The 19,617-nt window shown below is 35.0% G+C and overlaps 1 protein-coding gene across 8 annotated transcripts in view; it reads right to left on the bottom strand.

The window, feature by feature from the left end:
• RALYL (RALY RNA binding protein like) overlaps positions 1-19,617 on the bottom strand; it is a 720,856-nt gene that overhangs the window by 506,002 nt on the left and 195,237 nt on the right. The window lies entirely within an intron of this gene.

Genomic DNA, 19,617 nt, shown 5'->3' with positions numbered 1-19,617 from the left:
CTTTTCACAAAAAGATAACAAGTATGTGATCACAGAAATCCTCACATATTTTCAATTCAAAATTCTGAATTATTGAAAACAACTTCACTCCAAAATTCACAAACAACATACAAAGAAAAATTTACCTTTTAATATTGTTATTCTATATTATTTACTGGAAATGGAGTAATAAGAGGACACAATGTGGTTGCAACAGAAATAAAGCATCCTAACAGTGACAATAAAGACAGAAATAAAAAATGCTTCAAGCCTAAATCTTCATTACATGTACATGTATATGTATATGTATATGAGGACTTTAAAAAATCATTTAATAAAATACTAATATTCCAATAGAAAAACGTGATCTTATGATCAATGTCTAAAAATATGCATTACATGATTGGTCAGCAATTGTCTATGAGTTATGGTAACATTTATTTTCTTCTTTGTGTTTTTGTTGTTTCTAAATGTTTTACCAGGAGCATGTATACTTTAACAAGCAGAAATAAACAATGTTGATCTTTCCAATAAAAATATAGTTTGTGTTTAATATTAAAGCCAAAAATAAATGAGTAAATGAACTTCATTTTATTATGTTTTCTAAGGAGAATAATGAGAAAATGCCACTCCTGAGAAAAACCACACTTCCTATTTTTATGTGAACTTGTACGAATTGTGAATTTGGGAAAAAATATTTGCACCTTCATTTTTGTAAAAAACCTTTGCATATAATGGTGAACTATCAAAGAGTGTGTATTCCATTATTAATCAAATCATGAAAATCTATATTTAAAAACATTCATGGGTTTATCACCAGTGAATAAGCATCATATATATGGATATATCCAGTAAAGATTTCATTACAGCATATAGATAAATATTGCGTATCCTACAACTATAAAAAAATATATCTGCCTAAGCAATGATAGACATAAGGAGTTTTTACAGCAAGTGTCCTAATCGTATTATTGCTAAATCACCTGACTTACATTAAATGCAGTATATAGAAAGAAACATGAGGCACCAAACTGTATTCTGCACTGTGCTTACAGCTTTCACAACAATTTTGATGAATCTGGATGGAAGTTCACAAAGTGTTTAATAATATTTGCTGACTTCACTTTCCTAAAATTTTGACTTCACTTTCCTAACTGACTGTCTACAGCCTTTTCAGCCTGCATTCTTTGACGAAGGGGTCATATGGAGAGGGTCACCTGTCAAGGAACTGAGGGCAGCTTCTGGTTAACAGTCAGCAAGAAACTGAGGCCCTCAGTCCAACAGCACTTGAAGTACTGAATTCTGCCAACAACTATGTAAGTGAGCATGGGAGTGGATCCTCTATCAGTCTTGCTTTCAGATGAGATCCTAGGCCTGAGTGACTTGATTGCAATCTTGTGAGACACCCCAAAGTAGAGATACCAACTAAGTAACACCCAGATACCTGACTCACAGATGATAACTGAGATGAGAAATGTGCAGTGTTTTAAGCCATTAAACTTTGGGGTAATTTGTTATATTGCTGTAGCAGGACGAGCCGCAGACAAAACTCCTCAGACACCAAGTTAAAGAAGGAAGGGGTTTATTCGGCCGGGGGCATCGGCAAGACTCCTGTCTCAAGAGCTGAGCTCCCCAAGTGGGCAATTTCTGTCCCTTTTAAGGGCTCACAACTCTAAGGGGGTGCGTGTGAGAGGGTCGTGATTGATTGAACAAGCAGGGGGTACGTGACTGGGGGCTGCATGTACCACTAAATAGATCAGAACAAAACAAGATAGGGATTTTCACAGTGCATTTCTATATGATGTCTGTAATCTATAGGTAACATGACCGATTAGGTCAGGGGTCGATCTTTAACTACCAGGCCCAGGGTGTGGCACCTGGCTGTCTGCCTGTGGATTTCATTTCTGCCTTTTTATTTTTTACTTCTTCTTTGGGGGCAGAAATTGGATATAAGACGATATGAAGGGTGGTCTCCTCCCTTATCGATGGATAATGAATGACACTTCCTTTAGGCAAAGACTATGTTTTATTTGGCTTTATGTACCTCCCAAATTGCACTGTTCCTGAAACACAGAAAGCAATTCTTTATGCCAATTGACTAACAGTGAATGAATAATTTGAAGTTTGAGATTTTATTATTCTATGTAGATCATAAAACACTTTGTCTGCCACAATCCTATCTGCTTTATCAGAATAAAAGATATTATAAGTAAAATAGCCCAAATTCGATAACATTTTTTTTTCTCTCTTCTCCCCACCCACCAGCCTTAATGTACAAACAAAAGGTTCACCCATTGTGTAAGTATACTGTTTGGTAAATTTTGGCAACTACGAAATATTTGTGTAACCACTATCACAGTTGAAATACAGAGCATTTCTAACTCCTGAAAATGTTTCCTCATGTCTCTTTACAGTCAAGTCCCTCCCCAACTCCTTCAGGCTGATCAGCCTTCTCTCACTATAGCTTAATACTTCCTAAAATTCCACATGCAGAGATGTATTTTTAAATATTTTAAATGTTGCATTTAAAATATTTGTGCTGCAAATGCACTAAAGGATAAAGATATCAGTCCACATAAAGCAGCTATGATTGAATTTTTTTGTTGTTGTTTTTCACTCATTATTTTTTATGGAAATCTCTTCAATGGATTCAATTTACAAATGAATACTTTATCTCTAGGAAAAGAACTAAATATTTCAAATGGCATTTTAACTAATTGATCTTTAGTGGATTAACCTAACAAAGAGGACAGTTTCTAAAACTCCTTAAACATCCCTGGGATTTATCCGGATTTTGTTTCCTTTGAGCAGTAAGAGAAAAATACGAATTATTATTGTACCTTATTAAACTATTCTGCAGTGGCCATTTATCAGAATGTTCTAAATTTAAAAACTGAAAGAAAGTTGAGGCTATTGTGGAGCAGAAAAGGATTTCAAATTTAAAGTTTAAATTCCCTAAATTTTGCTACAATTTGGCACTTTTAAATGCGTTCTTGCTGATTAAATGTTCAACTCTTACTCAATCAGCCCGCTTTCAAAGCCTGGTATTTCTCTTACTTGCATCTAAGGAAAATGCAGTCATCCAATAAAAATTCTGCAGACATTTCCTTGAATATAAGGATTGATGACAGATGCATGAACAAAAGTGAGACCGTCACAATAAAAGTATCAGAAAAAACTCAGCAGAAGTCATTATTTGTTAGGAGTAGCAGCGTCAGCTCACTTTGAATTCCTGCAGTCTCTCATTTAACCAATATTTACCAAAGTCTCAGAATGAGTTAGGTACTACTTTAGCTATATCAGGTATTTTCTTCACTTACTGGGGGAGAAAGACTAATAGTTGTTAGCTGCACAAATGCAGGAGCCAATTAAGCTGGCTAGCCTCAATATGCCTACAATATAAAAACTCAATTTTATGCTGTATCTAAATAAATACTGAAAAGTTCTGTTGCTGTTTATCTCAACTTATACATGTCCTACAGTAACCGCTTACAATTGAACAATCATATTTGGAGGTAAATAGTGCAATGAACCAAAAAGTAGGTTTGGGGTCAGAATAACCTACAGGAAAATCAGATTTTGACTTTTACTAAGTAAATTTTGTGGCCTTAGGGAATATAACCTAACTTCTAGAGTCACATTTTTTTAGATGTAAATGAGTGCTTTAAGAGTACAAGATGTGAAATAGGACTTTTCCTTGTTTCAAACATTTCAGTTAAAGCCTAAATATTGAGAACAGTTAACAGAAAGGATTCTAAAGAACACTCACTAGGCACCTCTCCTAGGGCTTCCAAAAGCAACCAAACTGGCTACCAACTTAGCACCTCTGGCCTCTCAAACGCAGAATTATGGAGTATTTCGAGAGAGAAAGAGTCGTCCAAGCAATGAGATGTTATCCAGGGGAAGAGAAGGGCTTCTGACTTGTCTTCTTTTCACAAGTGCTCCGATATGTTAAGAGAGTGGTGCACTTTTCAAGGCAAAGAAAGCAGTGTCTCAATTCTTACCTCAGGCTTGCTGAGCTGCAGAAATGTGCAGCCAAATCTCCACATAAGCCTGGGATGAGAAGATTCTGAAACAAACTGACATGTGACCTTAAACTTTGGAGGAACGTGTGAACATTGAGATGACTGCTTCAGTCCCTCCTGGAGAATTCAGAATGCATAATGTTGGTGGAGGCAGTCTATAACAGCAGAAAACAAGGACAGGAGACAGCAGACTGGGAGGAACTACTTCTCATTATTAGACACGACAAGAATGCCTGCATTTCCATGGGCTCAGTCATCCCACAGAAAGTAATTTGCTAGCTTTATGAGATCCCAGTGAAAAGAACCACCTCCCCAAAGAAGTAAGGGAAGTGAAGAAGAAGGAGATTCTGGGATTGCTGCTGAGGGCTGGAGCTGAGTGGTACCTAAAGTGAATATGTCCCTTGTCAGAAAGATGGGATCCCAAATAGTGTATTGTAGGGGAGAGAGTGGTTCTCTGAAGAGTTTACAAATATATTCTACGTGGCAGTCAATCCCTGCCATTGACAGAGGCACTGATTACTGAGAGAGACTTACAAAATACAGTCAACAAACTCTGCAATGCAGAGCTACAGGCAGGAGTCAGGCCTGAATTAAGGGGGTGGGGGGGAGTGATTTTGAATTTTAGTTAAGTACAGCCGGAAAATTTTAATAACTAAAAATAAGTTTTAATTATTGAAATTACATTGAGTTTATGACAAGATCAGAAAAACTATGGTCTCTAGCTAAGATGAATCAAACCACAAGATGAGAAGATTTGATAACATGCTTGAAGAGAAAAAGTAAAAGTGCTTTTTGGTGGTGAGTTCAGGCCATTCAATAAAATCATTACATAAGGATTACAGATAATACACGTTAAGTGCCTACCATAGTACCTGGCACACAGAAAATGATTTTAATAAATATGAGTTATTGTTAGTTTTATTACCATGTCCCTGGCACTGCTAGTTACTTTACTTATATACATTACCTCTAATCCTTCCAATAAATCTACAAGGTAGCTATTACTATATTTGTTTTATAGACAAAGGAAAAGAGGAAACAAAAGTGAAGGAGACACTCTCTGCCCTCACAAGCCTTATCTAAGGGAACCAATAATTTAACGGCACTAATGGCTAAAAGAGGTTTCAGAAGACATCATCTGAAGCCTACTCTGATGACACAGGCGTCCCTGGAGGATCGGGGCCAACAAATAGGTGTCAGTTATTGAGGTAGAAAGGACAGGCAACATTTCCAGAGGAAGGGCTCTCCATGAGGTTTAGAACGCTGAAGTATAGGAAGGGAACTAGCAAGAACAGGACGGAGGAGGTAGGACAGAGTGATAGTGTGAAAGGCCTTGCAACATTCCTTGGTAGTTTATCCTGAAGATGATGTGGAGTCAATGAATGAATTTAAGCGAGGAAGAGGCAGGCCAGTGTGGTGTGAGGTTCACTGTGTGATACCCAATATATGGCATTGGGGTCTGAAAGCTCTCAGTTGCTGAAACAGGAAAATCTGTGAACTCTTGAACCTCCAGTATTCTCATCTGTAATGCCCTTCAGTGTCCTTATCTTCAAAACAGAATAAGGTACTACCTACCCAATGGAACTATATTGAAATGTTAAATTACAAAGTGGTCATGGGTCTTCTATTATGGGCTCAAAAATGGAAAATTTCAAAGTAAACATTCCTAATTTTTGTTAAAATTAACAATTATATTACCACCAATTAAATTTCCCCACTGCTTGTTGATACATGTTATATAACAAGTAAATTAAACAATATTCTTTGTATTAGTCTAAAAACTTTGACCTGAATTTAAAATATCTGTTTCTAATATAAATTCTAACAAATGGGAAAGTAGCAAAATATGGTAGGAAAGTCAGGATGGATAAGGCCAAAGGCTAACTATGGAGGCTTCACTTGAAGCTTGCAGAGTGGCAATAATAATTACAGGTTTGGACTTCTGGTAATTATAGAAAATTCTCAAATGTAGTCTTTCTATTTCCTCTATAAATCTGCAGTGACCTGGTGATCTAATTCAAGTATTAGAAAAGACCCAGCTTTGACAAGATGGCTCTCTTTCCCAAGTGAATGCTTACACTGCTTTGTATAAATGCCAAGAGAGGAGAGAGACAGAGTGAAAGTTGTCAGGGTGAAATATAATAAAGCCAATTTGAGAGGCAGTTGAATGATACAGAAAGGAGGGAATGGCTACTTGGTCCTGGAATCATTTCCTCACCATGCCATCCTGGAGATGAAGGACGGTGAACTTTGCCAACTATCTTAGATGATGAAGGTGAATGGCAAAGTTAAGGTCCAGCCACAGATCAGTTTACTAAGTGTGGTCTGTGAGATGCTCGAATTGTACATGACATCAAAGGCTAGTTAGCCCTGTCAGGTGCAGCTAGGAAAGTCACAATACAATGGCAAAGATAATTCATAAACCTAGGAACTGTTAAGTCAAGTTCTGAGACAAAGAGAGTCAATCTTGAGGAGAAGGAATGTGGAAGATTCCAGGAAAGGAGTAAGAGAATGAAGACAGACATTGTTCAATGGTCTATAGCAATGTGGCTTTTACTCCCAAGACTGGAAGCTAGGAAGAAGCTCTTCAAAACTAACCACTGAGAGTAGACGGATAAGGCGTACTCGTCCTTGTTCTTTTTGTTCTAAAACTATCCCTCACACATTAGATGAAGTAAGTACCATATTTAAGGTTCATTTCTATTCTAATCTTTTGTCTCATATAATTAGATGGTTCTTAAGAACTTCCTTTAAAAAATAATGTTATATAACTGAAATTTGGGTTGTCCTAAAACTAATTTATATAGCTCTTAGAAGTTGATTGAATTTAACCTCCTCCATTTAATATTATAATCAGCAGGTTTTTTTCTTTAACAAGGTTGGAAAATAAAAGTAGTTTAGTTTGTAACAGATTTGCTATTTTTTCCAAAATAACAATTTTAAGATATGTAAATGGATCATCTGATTACTCATATACATGTAAAATGCTTGAAAATATACTGCACATCTAGAGAAGCTGACTAAACAATTAACTTTTGCTTTACTTTCCTGGACTTTGTGGGGGTGGATGAATATTTAGGTCCTCGTACAACCTATATTTACCAATAGGATTCTCTTTATCTTATTGCCATTATTATGCCCAGGGCACAAAACAAATGTTGCAAGAATTGGGGTAATATTAATTGGAGAAGGAATGGAGTAGAGGAATAGGTAGCCTTAAGAATAACTAGAACTCTCTTTAACACATCAGCTTTTGAATGTGGTTGATACCAAGCCCTAATTTTAAGCTCCACTACATAATGAGCATGATATTGCTATTACCTCCTTAAAACACCTTCAATGTTTAATTTGGTACCTAGGACAGACTGTTGTCAATCCACAGAGCGATGGATGGTGCTTATCAGAGAATTTGAATTCACAGAGTAAGAAAAAGGTAAAATCAAAGGAAAGGAGGATGGGACATACAGTCAAGTTTTTATAAGGTACTTTATTCAATGAAAATTTCATTGCACCCATGTAATATGGGAGAAAGGAAGCTATGAAATGAAAGAGATAGGAAAAAACCCTCAGAAGTATAATGGTCCTTGAAATGTGTATTAGTCTTCATCCAGAGTTCAAAGAATATCTATAATAGAAACAATATTATGGTTTCATGAAAATGCATTTGTCGTTGATTAAACTAGAGTAACGTGATAAAAATCTTGTGGGACATGCGCTACAGGAATTAGGGGAGTAACATGATAAATGGAAATTGAAATTGCTTCAGGTTCATATAGAGGGCACTGTATAATCATAATGATGACAGCTTGCACTTGTAAAGGATTTTCGTTTTCAAAGTGCTTTCATATCCATCATTTCTTCTGATCCTTACAACAACCCTGTGAGCTGGGTAGGGCAAGTGCTATCCCCATTTTAAAGGACAGTAAACTTTGTATCTTTTCCAAATAGGTAATGTTATGTTTCAAGTGACTGTGTAACATCTTACTCTTCTTGATACAAAGGCATTATAAAATATTTTGTAAAAATGAGAGTAAGTAAAGAAAATTTCCTAGAAAAAAACAGGCAATTAAAGAGACTAAAACTATGTGAACATGTATACACATTTGATATGGTAAGTGGGACATGGAAATTATTTTGCATAATGTAGTTTAAGTTGCTTCTTTATCCTTTGAGATATTTTCACATAAGTATCTCACTGGCTATTGTCTCAAATTCATACATCAGAAACTCACCCACACCTCTCAATTCTCCAATCTTGGTATAGCACCTTTCTTCATGTATTTATCCGGACTTAACACCTTTGTTTCAGTTTGGCCACCCTTTTGTTTTTTTTTGTTTTTTTTTTTTTTTTAATGTAACTGTCTCAAATCAGTCACCCCATCCTCTTTTTCCTTCCTTTCACAGCTGTTGTCCCAACCTTAACACATGTCTTCACCGACTCAATTCCACACCCCACTTCAATTTATCTACTTTTCAATCTACCTTCAATCTACCTCAATACACCACTGGGTGCAATTTTTTCTTCACAGTCATTCATTAGACCTGTATTTATTTTTTTTAACTCTTTGAAGTAAAAAGTACTTTGACTGCATTTCAGTTTCCTTTATATCTAGATGAAATACCACAAAATTTCCAAACATACACTTTTCTTTTTTAATAAGCTCTGGAGCCTCCTATACCCTCCAATAGTTTATGATCTTTCCTTTCTCAAGCCCTCAATGTCTTGCTCCATTTATGTGGAAAGGAAAATTTCCTCCTATTTGTTGCAAATATTTCTTTTTGTAAGCTTTACTCAACAGTCACTTCCATGAGTCTGATTCTCCACAAAAGACCCTCTTTTCTGAATACCTATTTGATTTGTACTCTGTGATAGTCAAGTAGAATAGGACAATGTTTTATACTGAAAGTGACCCACATGTATTAACCTGTGTCTTCAGTTATAATACTGAAGGCCTCTGACATAAGGCAATATATTTTAATATTGTTTTGACAACATCAGACATCAAGTGATGTGAGTGGATCATTTTAGTGAATAACTATATCAAAACTAAAAACAAAATGCTTGAAAATAAATGCACTTACTCATCTCAATCAGGCAATTTGTTAAACACTGAGAATATAATGACTAAAATATTAACCTGTTGCCTACCCTCACAGAGCTTATGGTTTATTACTATGAAGAAAACAAATTAACAAACACTCTCAGTGGGGAAATTCGGGATGCCTACAATCATGTAAGGTGGCGTAGATAAATAACATAGAAAATTTGACCAGTCTTTATTACGAAAGTAGCTCACAAATGAAATAACCCTTTTTGCTTCATGAAGCATGAAGGGTTAATGAATATTGCTCTTTTACATATGGCAGCACAGGGACCATAAATAGTTCAACATTACATGAAATATGAAGATAAGTGAAATGCCTGGCATTTCAAGTTGGCAGCTGGAGGCAAAATGATTTATAATTCAATGATATATATTTTTATATTCACCCAACACTGTAGGGCTAACATCATTTAATTTTTAAATAGAAATGAATAATTACAATTAGCCTAATAAGCCTTTAAAATAGCTTGAGGAACTTTAACATTTTTTTATTCACTAACAGAATAAATAAATTATGTTAATTTTAGTTAATTCTTCAAATTTATACAGTAATACTGAATTTAACTTGCAAATGTTTGATAATCCAAGCCATCATAGAACAATCTGCTTAGTTGATGCATTTTCTTTATGTGTCAGTATGTATTACGTGGAGATTTTTGCAAGATGAACATTTATTTGAGAGTGTTAAACCATAAAAAAAAAAAAAAACAGTGACAATCTTAAAGATAACTATTTCAAAGGAATTATTTTGGTTACATTTCAATAAAAAGAACCTCACTGCAGTTTTGTTTTGTTTTGTTTTGTTTTAAATTCTGGTGCTGGCTTAATGCTGATAAATAGCACATATTTAACTTCCATCTCAAATGTATTTTAACTAGCATGTGTTCATTTTTTGACAATGTTAAGTATGATTTTCTCATAGAGAAAATAAAAGGAGAAAGAAAACATTTGCAATGTAAAACTAAATAAATTTTTATGATATTAACTGGATTATATAATTTATTTATAATTTGGAGGGATCAAATAACGACATTAGAGATGGGCTATATTTCCAATCATCAATAAAATTTATATTATCAATAGAACTTTAATGTTTCAAAGATTATTTCTATTTTTCCCCATGGACAGACTCATTATACGAGAGAAAGGAACAGCAAGGAAAAATGCCACAGAAATAGTGACCAGGTAGATGAAAAGCAAACCAAAGAAAAATAATGTCACAGAACTAAAAGTGAGAACACTATCAAGAAGAAAACAGGCCATATTAGATGCAGCAAAAAGAATAAATTGGATGAGGGACAAAACCAGGTTAACTGACTTAGTAACTAGGTAATAGGTAAATACTGCAGTCTGAGTATGATTGGGAGAAGGTTAAGGGCATGCACACCAAACATTTGTTACCATTTCAAAGAACTTGATAGAAATTAAAAATAGTGGCCTTAACTTATGTATAAATGTGGGTTGAAGGAAAGAGAGGGAACATGAGCCCGTTTGTAAACAGATAATATGAAAATGGTAGAAAAAAAGAAATTAAGATGAGAAATGAAATAGGTTAAGTAATGGAGTAGGATTTTGAAAAGTGGAAAGATGGAGAAACCGAAAGAACAGGTGGAGAGTTCGTGTTAACAAGGACCCCTCTTTCTCCGAGATAAGAAGGAATGCTGGAACAAGAAGTTATCCACATGGAAAATGGTAAAATTAGATCCTGACTACATTTCATACAGATACACACACATACACAATTCACAGTGTCTTAAAGATCTAAATATAAATATTACAACTTTAAAATCATAGAAGATAATATAGGAACATGTGACTTTTGTGGAGAACAAGTAGGCTTAAATGCTCTTAGTGAGGTTGGAAACAGTGTTGTGGCTGTCCTTGGAGTCATCTCTTCCCTTTGGAGAATTTCCCTTTACCATCTGGTCACTGGGAGTTTCCCTGGCTTCTCTTACTGGGATTGCACTTGATGAAATTTTGTTCTCTTGTATGATGAATGTTAGGACCTAGGGGTCCTCTTTTTGCTAACTTGGTCTCATCTGGACTCCTGGTACATTGGTGGACCTTCTGAACGCAATCACACCCTCCACTCAGCTTCTGCCTGAGCTGCCAGACCTCAGATTCTGTGGGGAAGACACTCATATGGAGCGCCTGATGCAGGTAACCTACTTCTCAATGCATAGATCGTGCTGTCCACGAACAAGGCAGGTAGAAACTTCTGCATTTGTTAAGGACACCTGGGATGACTAATTTAAATCCTTTCTGTGCTTAAACATTTTCTGAAACACTTTTTTACTCTTATTGGACCCCCACCACTGACGCTGGCCTATTTTAAGTAGCTTCTCAATAAGAAGAGACACAAGCATCTGCTCCTTTTCATTCTCCACTTCTACGATTTCAAACAGAAACAGACATGTGGTTAACTACTTGCTTCTTTTTTTCCTACATTCTAAAGGACCAGAAAGAGTACACTTTCCCATTTCTCTTTCCATCGAATCTGAATTTATCTTACATCATTTGGCCATTATTCTTGTAGGTCGGGAGCCTCATGACCTAGTAAACTCAGGTGGAAAGAGTATCCTCTCCATAATATAAAACTAACTCTCCAATGAAGGTCTACCAGGGGTGGCTCTTGATATAGACTGATGAGACAACTAGGGACTAGAAATTTCCAAGAAAGAAAATACATTGGTTGGCTTATATCTCAGAAATATGATGCCTATTATATATTTTTTCAAGGAAGAAATTACAGGCCTCAATAATGGACTGGATGTGAGGAGTGAGGGAACCTGGGACACAGGTATCATTCTCCCCATTTTGCAGATGAATAAACCAAGTCTTCAGAGGAATTAACCTGCACCACATCAAATGAAGAAAAGTCAAAATTCCAACACAGGTCTGAAACCAAAATGCATGCTCTTTTTACAGTTTAAAAAAAAAAAAAAAAAAAGTCTACACCACACACACACACACACACACACACAATTTTGAGAAGCATATAGTCTACCACCATTAAAGTTTCCTATCACCTGATGGGTGATACAACACAATAGCCAAACATCTGTGAAATCAGGTTAGTCATCATAATAGTCTCACCTTAATAAAACAGTATTAAAAAAGTATATTTTTTATAGATCCTAAAGGAGTAGGATTTTTTCTTTTTTGAGCTTGAAAAAAACCAAAGCTAAGATGTTTCCAGATTTGGCAAATGTCCCTAGGATAAAAGCAACTTTTTCTCACTCAATTCCTGCCCGCATTTATATTTTGGCCTAGATAAGTATTCTCTTGTTTGTACTTCTATATGTTTGGATGCTTTTACATTTTCTCTTTTTTTTTTGGAAGAGGCAGTCATGAAACTTGGTCCACCCTATTAGTGGAAATGAGAGTACAGTTTAAATATTATTTGTTGTTTTATATGCTATCATCTTTAGGGATTTAAAAAATTTTGCTAGGTTTATTCCCAGGTAAAATTCATTATCAAAGCTGATATCAAAAATATCTCCAAGCACACTAACATAGTAATATGAATGCTAGAAAGTATTACATTTTTACTCACAAACACTTGGATGCATAGTTTAATAAATATTGACCTCACCATATGTGACTGAAGTTGTACAATCAGTCAAGGGAACATAAACCACTGCATTTAAACCTGTGAGAAACAATCTAGGCCTAATTTTGTTACTTTCCTTGCCACTGCTATTATTGATAGAAATACAATTAAATAATTAAGATTAAGCAATCCATTAGAAGATTACTAAAATTATATCTTCCCAATGCCTCCTACGGTAAGATTTCTTAATAATTATAACCCTTAGAGACAATTTGAACTTTATTTAAATGTTCTGCTTAAATCTAAATTTCCTTCTCCTAGGCTGAAGCCTGATCTAAATAAGGAAGTAGTTGGGATATATACACAGGCTGTCGAACATGGAACTGCATCTGAGAAACAGACAGCAGCAACCAAAAGCAAAGCAGGGACTGAGAACAGGCAGGTTCCAAGAGCAAAATGGAACTTGAAAGCCAAGTACGGTTCACTGTAAAGGAGAAAATATAGAAATACAGAACTACAACACCTGGTCTGGGATGTGGTAAGCACCCAAAATATAGGAAAACTGTATGAATTCTTGTGAAGTAGTAAACTATGATATTAAAATAATCCTGTGACACATAATAATCCTGTGGCAACAAACTCAAAGGAGGGAAAGAGGGGCTTTGTTCAATGCTGGAGATAAGTGAAAAAAAAAAAGTGAAGTGTCTCAAGGACAGAAGTTATCATCTCAAAAAGGCACATCAGCTAGATCTCATGGAAATCATATGATCATAATTCTAGACTCTGTTCAGTATTACAAAAGCCATAGTTTATGAGTAATCTGTTTCTCTCATTTATCAACAAGTAACTCTGCTGCAACTGTAGTGAAATTTTACATAGGGCAATTCTTCTGTCTCCCAGACACATCTATTGTTTTCAGGGGTACACTAGTGACTATGAAATTGAATTTTAAATGTACATATATTGTTTATTCATACATCCCTAAAATACATGAAATGTATTATTCATGTATGCCTAAAATATATGAAATGCTAAAGAAATACGTAATTAAACTCGGAAATACACATTTATCTTTGGACATAAGAGTTTGTCTAATTCAAAAGCTATATATATTGAAAAGATTAAATAGAGCAAGCTATGCCTAATCTTACTTCGATCCTGTGAGTTCAAAGCACCAGAGATAGCTCCAAATGACTGACCTTATAACTTTATTAACACACATTAAAATGTGTTATAGTTTGCAGAGAATTAAGAAGGCATAAACGGATATAAGCATAAATGTTACCTTGAAAGTAAAACAATTAAGTGGATATCTGTTTTTGATAATAGGAAAATCAAAGAATAAAACATAGTTTATCTATCCAAGGAAATATTGAAGAGCATGTGTTCTAGAAAGAGGCAACTATACTAAACATGACTTCAAGAGCACTAGTCAGTAATCTCATTGCTTTGTTAAATTATTTAAATAAATCATAGGAAAATATTCACGTACCATTCTCACAACCTATTATTTACTTCTTCACGATGGTGAACATTGACAACTCTACTAATTTTGATAACTATAATTTATTTGTATCTTGAAAACTTTGCAGAACTCTAAGCTAAGCCTAAGGTCACTGAACACTGGTTTTATGGATGTTGAATTCTGACATTTGTTTGGAGGTATTCTTTATGAACTTCCAATAGTTTACATGAAAATAGCTCTATTTTCCTAGTTTCTAAGATTCATGGAATGTATTTGAGTAGAGTGGATAGATAAAATACTGAGTCTTCTTTGGGAGATGTTAGTATAGAAAAGGATACTCTCACATGTTCAAGAACACTAAAACACAACCTATTCCTAAGGACTTAACTTTCTACCTACTAGACAATAAATAAGTATAAATTTTTAATTGCCTCAGGCTATGAAAGTGGTATCATCTACAAAGAAAACTGATCTCGTGGGATCGGTTTAAGGGAGAAAAACAAACAAACAAACAAACAAACAAACAAAAAACGGTTACCTTTGATGATATCTCCTCAAAATGTTAAGGCTGTTTCCAAAGGAATATATTCAGTTTCTCTTGACAACTCATTTTGGACATGATTTATTTTAAATTCTTCAAGATTCTATTGTTTAGCCCACATGATATTTTGAGGGCCACAACATCCATAAATTAAGCACAAAATTTGTAAGTCAGTGTGTTCCAAACTTACCTTCTCACAAGATTCATTTGGGGTACTTTATTCAGACTCCACACCCTCAATAAAGAATACTTTTAAATTACACTAGTTGTGATAATTAAAATACAGAGTCTGGAATCCATTGATATATGTAAAATTTTTTCATAATGATTCCAGGGTTTAGAAAATATATCTGTTTAGTCTATCAGTACCAGCCACAATTTCATTAACTCTGCCTTTTATTTCTGCCTTAGTATACTTTAGATTATTTTTACGTCCTTTCCAACTTGTAAACAATACTTTTTACTTCAGTGGCTCTTCCTCAGCTTCACTATATGTATTTTAACACACATGAGACCTAAAATTGTATATAGTATTCCAGGTAGGGGAAATTGACTAAACTGGGCACTTATCTTTGTTATAAGTTCTCTCCTTTGCTGAAGTGAATGATGTGGAACTGCAGAATCCAGCTGACCGCCAAGGTCAGAAACTAATATGAACTTTAATCAGAAAGACAGGAAAATACTCTCAATGTAGAAGAAATTAAAAAACTCATGAACATCAGGGTCAAGAGAGCCTGCAGGGAGTCCTGCTTCAACTTGGCCTATTTCTCCTCTGATTTGACTATTCTTCTAATCCCTGTTCCATCTAGCAATCAAATTTCTTTTATTCCAGTAATCTCAGGCTCAGTTTTGACAACCTGCCACGTACCCTGCTTCCTCAGTGGGAGATGTCATGCCTTATACATGCTAGCCTCCCATAACACAGATTTCTGTCTTTCTCTTACCATTCTTTCCAGTGCTAGTAATTGCCTCTGTTATAGGCAGGTAAGTGGTAACCTTTCTGGGATCACACATATAACCTTCTTCTAAAGCATTATCTTGTATTTGCTGACAATAAAACTTCTATACAGTTTTATGTCTTCACTCAGATCCACTTGAAATATTTGTGGCATACCTGGAAATCCTTAGTATTATCTGTCAAATTACAAATTTTACTGGGCACGCACTGTCAGATGTTTTGTAAAAATGTAAAATAAAACTCTTCCAAGTACTGAGCCTTAGTTCACATTTTTTTTCTTGCAAAGAAGTGCCTGCCCTTGTTCCTTGAGTATAAGTCAATTTTCTATTCATGATAACATAAGCCATTTTACAATGACTTACATTTTAAATGGTCTTTGGTGTGCCATCTTTACAAAGGGATTTTTAAAGCTGTAAACACATTATGTATGGTACATCTTTCTTGTAAACATACTTATTCTTCAAATAACTCTAGAAGCTTTTCCCTTTCTGAAAATGTTACCTTGCTTCATTCTATTCTGTTTGTTTCAGTCTGCCAGTTTGCAAGGAAAGAAAATGGAAATCACTAGTCTTTTTTGGAGACTTTTACAAAGGCAGTCGTGTTGCTCAATCATCCAAGGCTCCAATAGATTGAGAATTTACAAAGACTAGTGGATTTATTTTGGCCAAGGACTTCTCATTTCACTCTTACATATTTCAAAATCTTTGTTGGATGACATATTCTAATAAAGTAATTATCTACTTTGGCAAATAAGTTGAATGCTCATTATTATTTATTATAATATTAGCAAAATGAATCAAAATCATTAGAAAGGACAGTCCTCAAAAAAGCATGAGTTTGCATACCATTTTTGTACCATTAACCTCCATGGGTTCAATTATTATAAATGGGATCAAATAGTTCTTTCTATAGGTTCCTGATAGTGGGATTAACGTGTTCCATAAAATAGTTTTTGTTCTTTAACTCTGTGAGAATAAAACTTCTATTGAATTAGGTATAAAATACCTACTTTATTCTTTCATTCAAGAGGTATTTATTAAACATCAGAATGTGCTCTCAGACTGTAAAAAGCAAAAATTATGTTGAGTGATAACTCTAAACTTTAAGAAGCTCAGAATAATAAAGAATCATATGGTTCATTAGGGACTTGGCTCACACTGGAAACTAGGATAGTTTGTATCCACCACAGTATTGGGTATTGTTTGTGGGTTGCAGTCAAGATACTGAATAGCAAGTAATAGAAAATGACTCTGGATATCTTGAGCAGAAAGTAACCTAAATATATAAGTGATGTGTGGTTCACAGAACATAAAGAAAGCATGAATGCTTGAAGTGATGGCTGCCCCATTTACTCTGCTGTGATTATTACACATTATGTGCCTGTATCAAAATACCTCATTTATCCCCTAAATACATATACCTACTATGTACCTGCAAAAATTAAAAATGTAAAAATTTTAAAGGAATCAGTGAGCTTGAATGTGATTCAGGCTTGAAAATATTCAGAAAGGAAAGGAAGTTGGTGGGTTAGAACCACAAGCAAAATGATTCCACTGACTGTGTTTCTAGTTTTCTATTTATTTTCATTTTAATTAATTAATTAAATTTTATATTTTAGTTTCAGGAGTACATGTGTAAGTTTGTTATAAAGATAAACTCATGTCACAAAGGTTTGTTGTACAGATTATTTTGTCCCTCAGGCACTAAGCTTAGTACCCAACGGTTAATTTTTCTGATCCTATTCCTCCTCGCACCATCCACCCTCAAGTAGGCCATAGTGGGTGTTGTTTCCCTTTTTGTGTGCATGAGTTCTTATCATTAGGTCCCACTTATGAGTGAGAACATGAAGTACTTGGTTTTCTGTTCCTGCATTAGTTTGCCTCTAGCTCCATCCATGTTCCCACAAAAGATATGATCTCATTTATTTTTATGGCTGCATAGTATTCCATTGTGTATATGTACCACATTTTCTTTATCCAATATGTCATTGGTGAGAATTAGGCCGATTCCATTTCTTTGCTATTGTAAACAGTGCTGCAATGAACATTGATATGTGTTTAAGATAGAATGATCAGTAAAATAGTTATTGATGGAACATATCTCAAAATAATAAGAGATACCTATGACAAACCCACAGACAATATCATACCAAATGGGAAAAAGTTGGAAGCATTCCTTTTGAAAACCAGGACAAGACAAAGATGCCCTCTGTCATTACTCGTATTCATCATAGTATTGGAAGTCCTGGCCAGAGCAATCAGGCAAAAGAAGAAATAAAGAGCATCCAAATAGGAAGAAAGGAAGTTAAACCATCACTCTTTGCAGATGACATGTTTCTATATCTAGAAAACCCTATAGTCTCAGCCCAAAAGCTCCTTCAGCTAATAAACAACTTCAACAAAGTTTCAGGGTACAAAACGAGTATACAAAAATTACTAGCATTCCTGTACACTAACAACAGCCAAGCTCAGATCCAAATCACAGACACAATCTCATTCAAAATTACCACAAAAAGATAAAACACCTAGTATACAGATAATTAGGGAGGTGAAAGATCTCTAAAAGGAGAAATACAAAACACAGCTCAAAGAAATCAGAGATGAAACAAACAAATGGAAAAACATTCCATGCTCATGGATAGGAAGAATCAGTATCATTAAAATGGCCGTACTGCCCAAAGATTCAATATTATTCCTATCAAAATCCCAATGACATTCTTCACAGAACTAGAAAAACAGTATCTTAAAATTCATATGAAACCATAAAAGAGTCTGAATTGCCAATGCAATCCTAAGCAAAAAGGACCAACCTGGAGGCATCACGCTACCTGACATCAAACTATACTACAGGGATACAGTAACTGAAGCAGCATGGTACTGGTACAAAAACAGACACATCGACCAATGGAACAGAATAGAGACCCGGAGATGAAGCCACACACCTAGAACTATCTGATCTTCAACAAAGCTGACAAGAACAAGCAACAGGGAAAGAATTCCCTATTCAATAAATGGTGCTGAGATAACTCACTAGCCATATGCAGAAAATTGAAACTGGACTCCTTCCATATATCATAAACAAAAATCAACTCAAGATGGATTGAAGATTTAAATGTAAAACCTAAAACTATAAAAACCTTCAATGACGACCTAGGTAACACCATTCTGGACATAGGAACAAGCAAATATTTCATGATGAAGATGCCAAAAGCAATTATAACAAAAGCAAAAATTGACTAAAGAGCTTCTGCACAGTAAAATAAACTATCAACAAAGTAAACAGACAATCTGCAGAATGGGAGGACATTTTTGCAAACTATGCATCTGACAATGGTCTAATATCCATCATCTATAAGAAACTTAAATTCATAAGAAAAAAAAAACCAACCCCATTAAAAAGTGTGCAAAGGGCATGAACAGACACTTCTCGAAAGACATACATGAGGCCAACAAGTATATGAAAAAAAGCTCAGTATCATTGATCAGTAGGGAAATACAAATCAAAACCACAATGAGATACCATCTCACACAAATCAGAATGGATATTATTAAAAAGTAAATATATATATACATATGTATATATAACAGATGCTGGTGTGGTTGTGGAGAAAAAAGGGAACACTTACACACTGTTGGTGGGAATGTAAATTAGTTCAATCTTTGTGAAAAGCACTGTGGTGATTCCTCAAAGACCTAAAATCAGAATTGCCATTTAACTCAGCAATCCCATAACTGGGTATATACCCAAAGGAATATACAGTCTACTATTTATTTACTTTTTAGAGACAAGGTCTCACTTTGTTGGCTGGAAGTCATTAACTCAAGTGGTTCTCCCAGTCGGCCTGAGTAGCTGGGACTACAATCTCATGCCAGCACACCTGGTTAGCTTATTTTATTTTTATTTTTTTCAGAGACAAGATCTCCCTATGCTGTCTGGGCTGGTCTCGGACTCCCAGCCTCAAGTGATCCTCCAACCTTAGCCTCCTGAGCAG

The sequence above is a fragment of the Papio anubis genome, chromosome 8 (assembly GCF_008728515.1).
Source record: "Papio anubis isolate 15944 chromosome 8, Panubis1.0, whole genome shotgun sequence".
Taxonomy (NCBI): Eukaryota; Metazoa; Chordata; class Mammalia; order Primates; family Cercopithecidae; genus Papio; species Papio anubis.
Note: the sequence above shows the minus strand (reverse complement) of the source record. Positions and strands in the feature narration are given on the sequence as shown.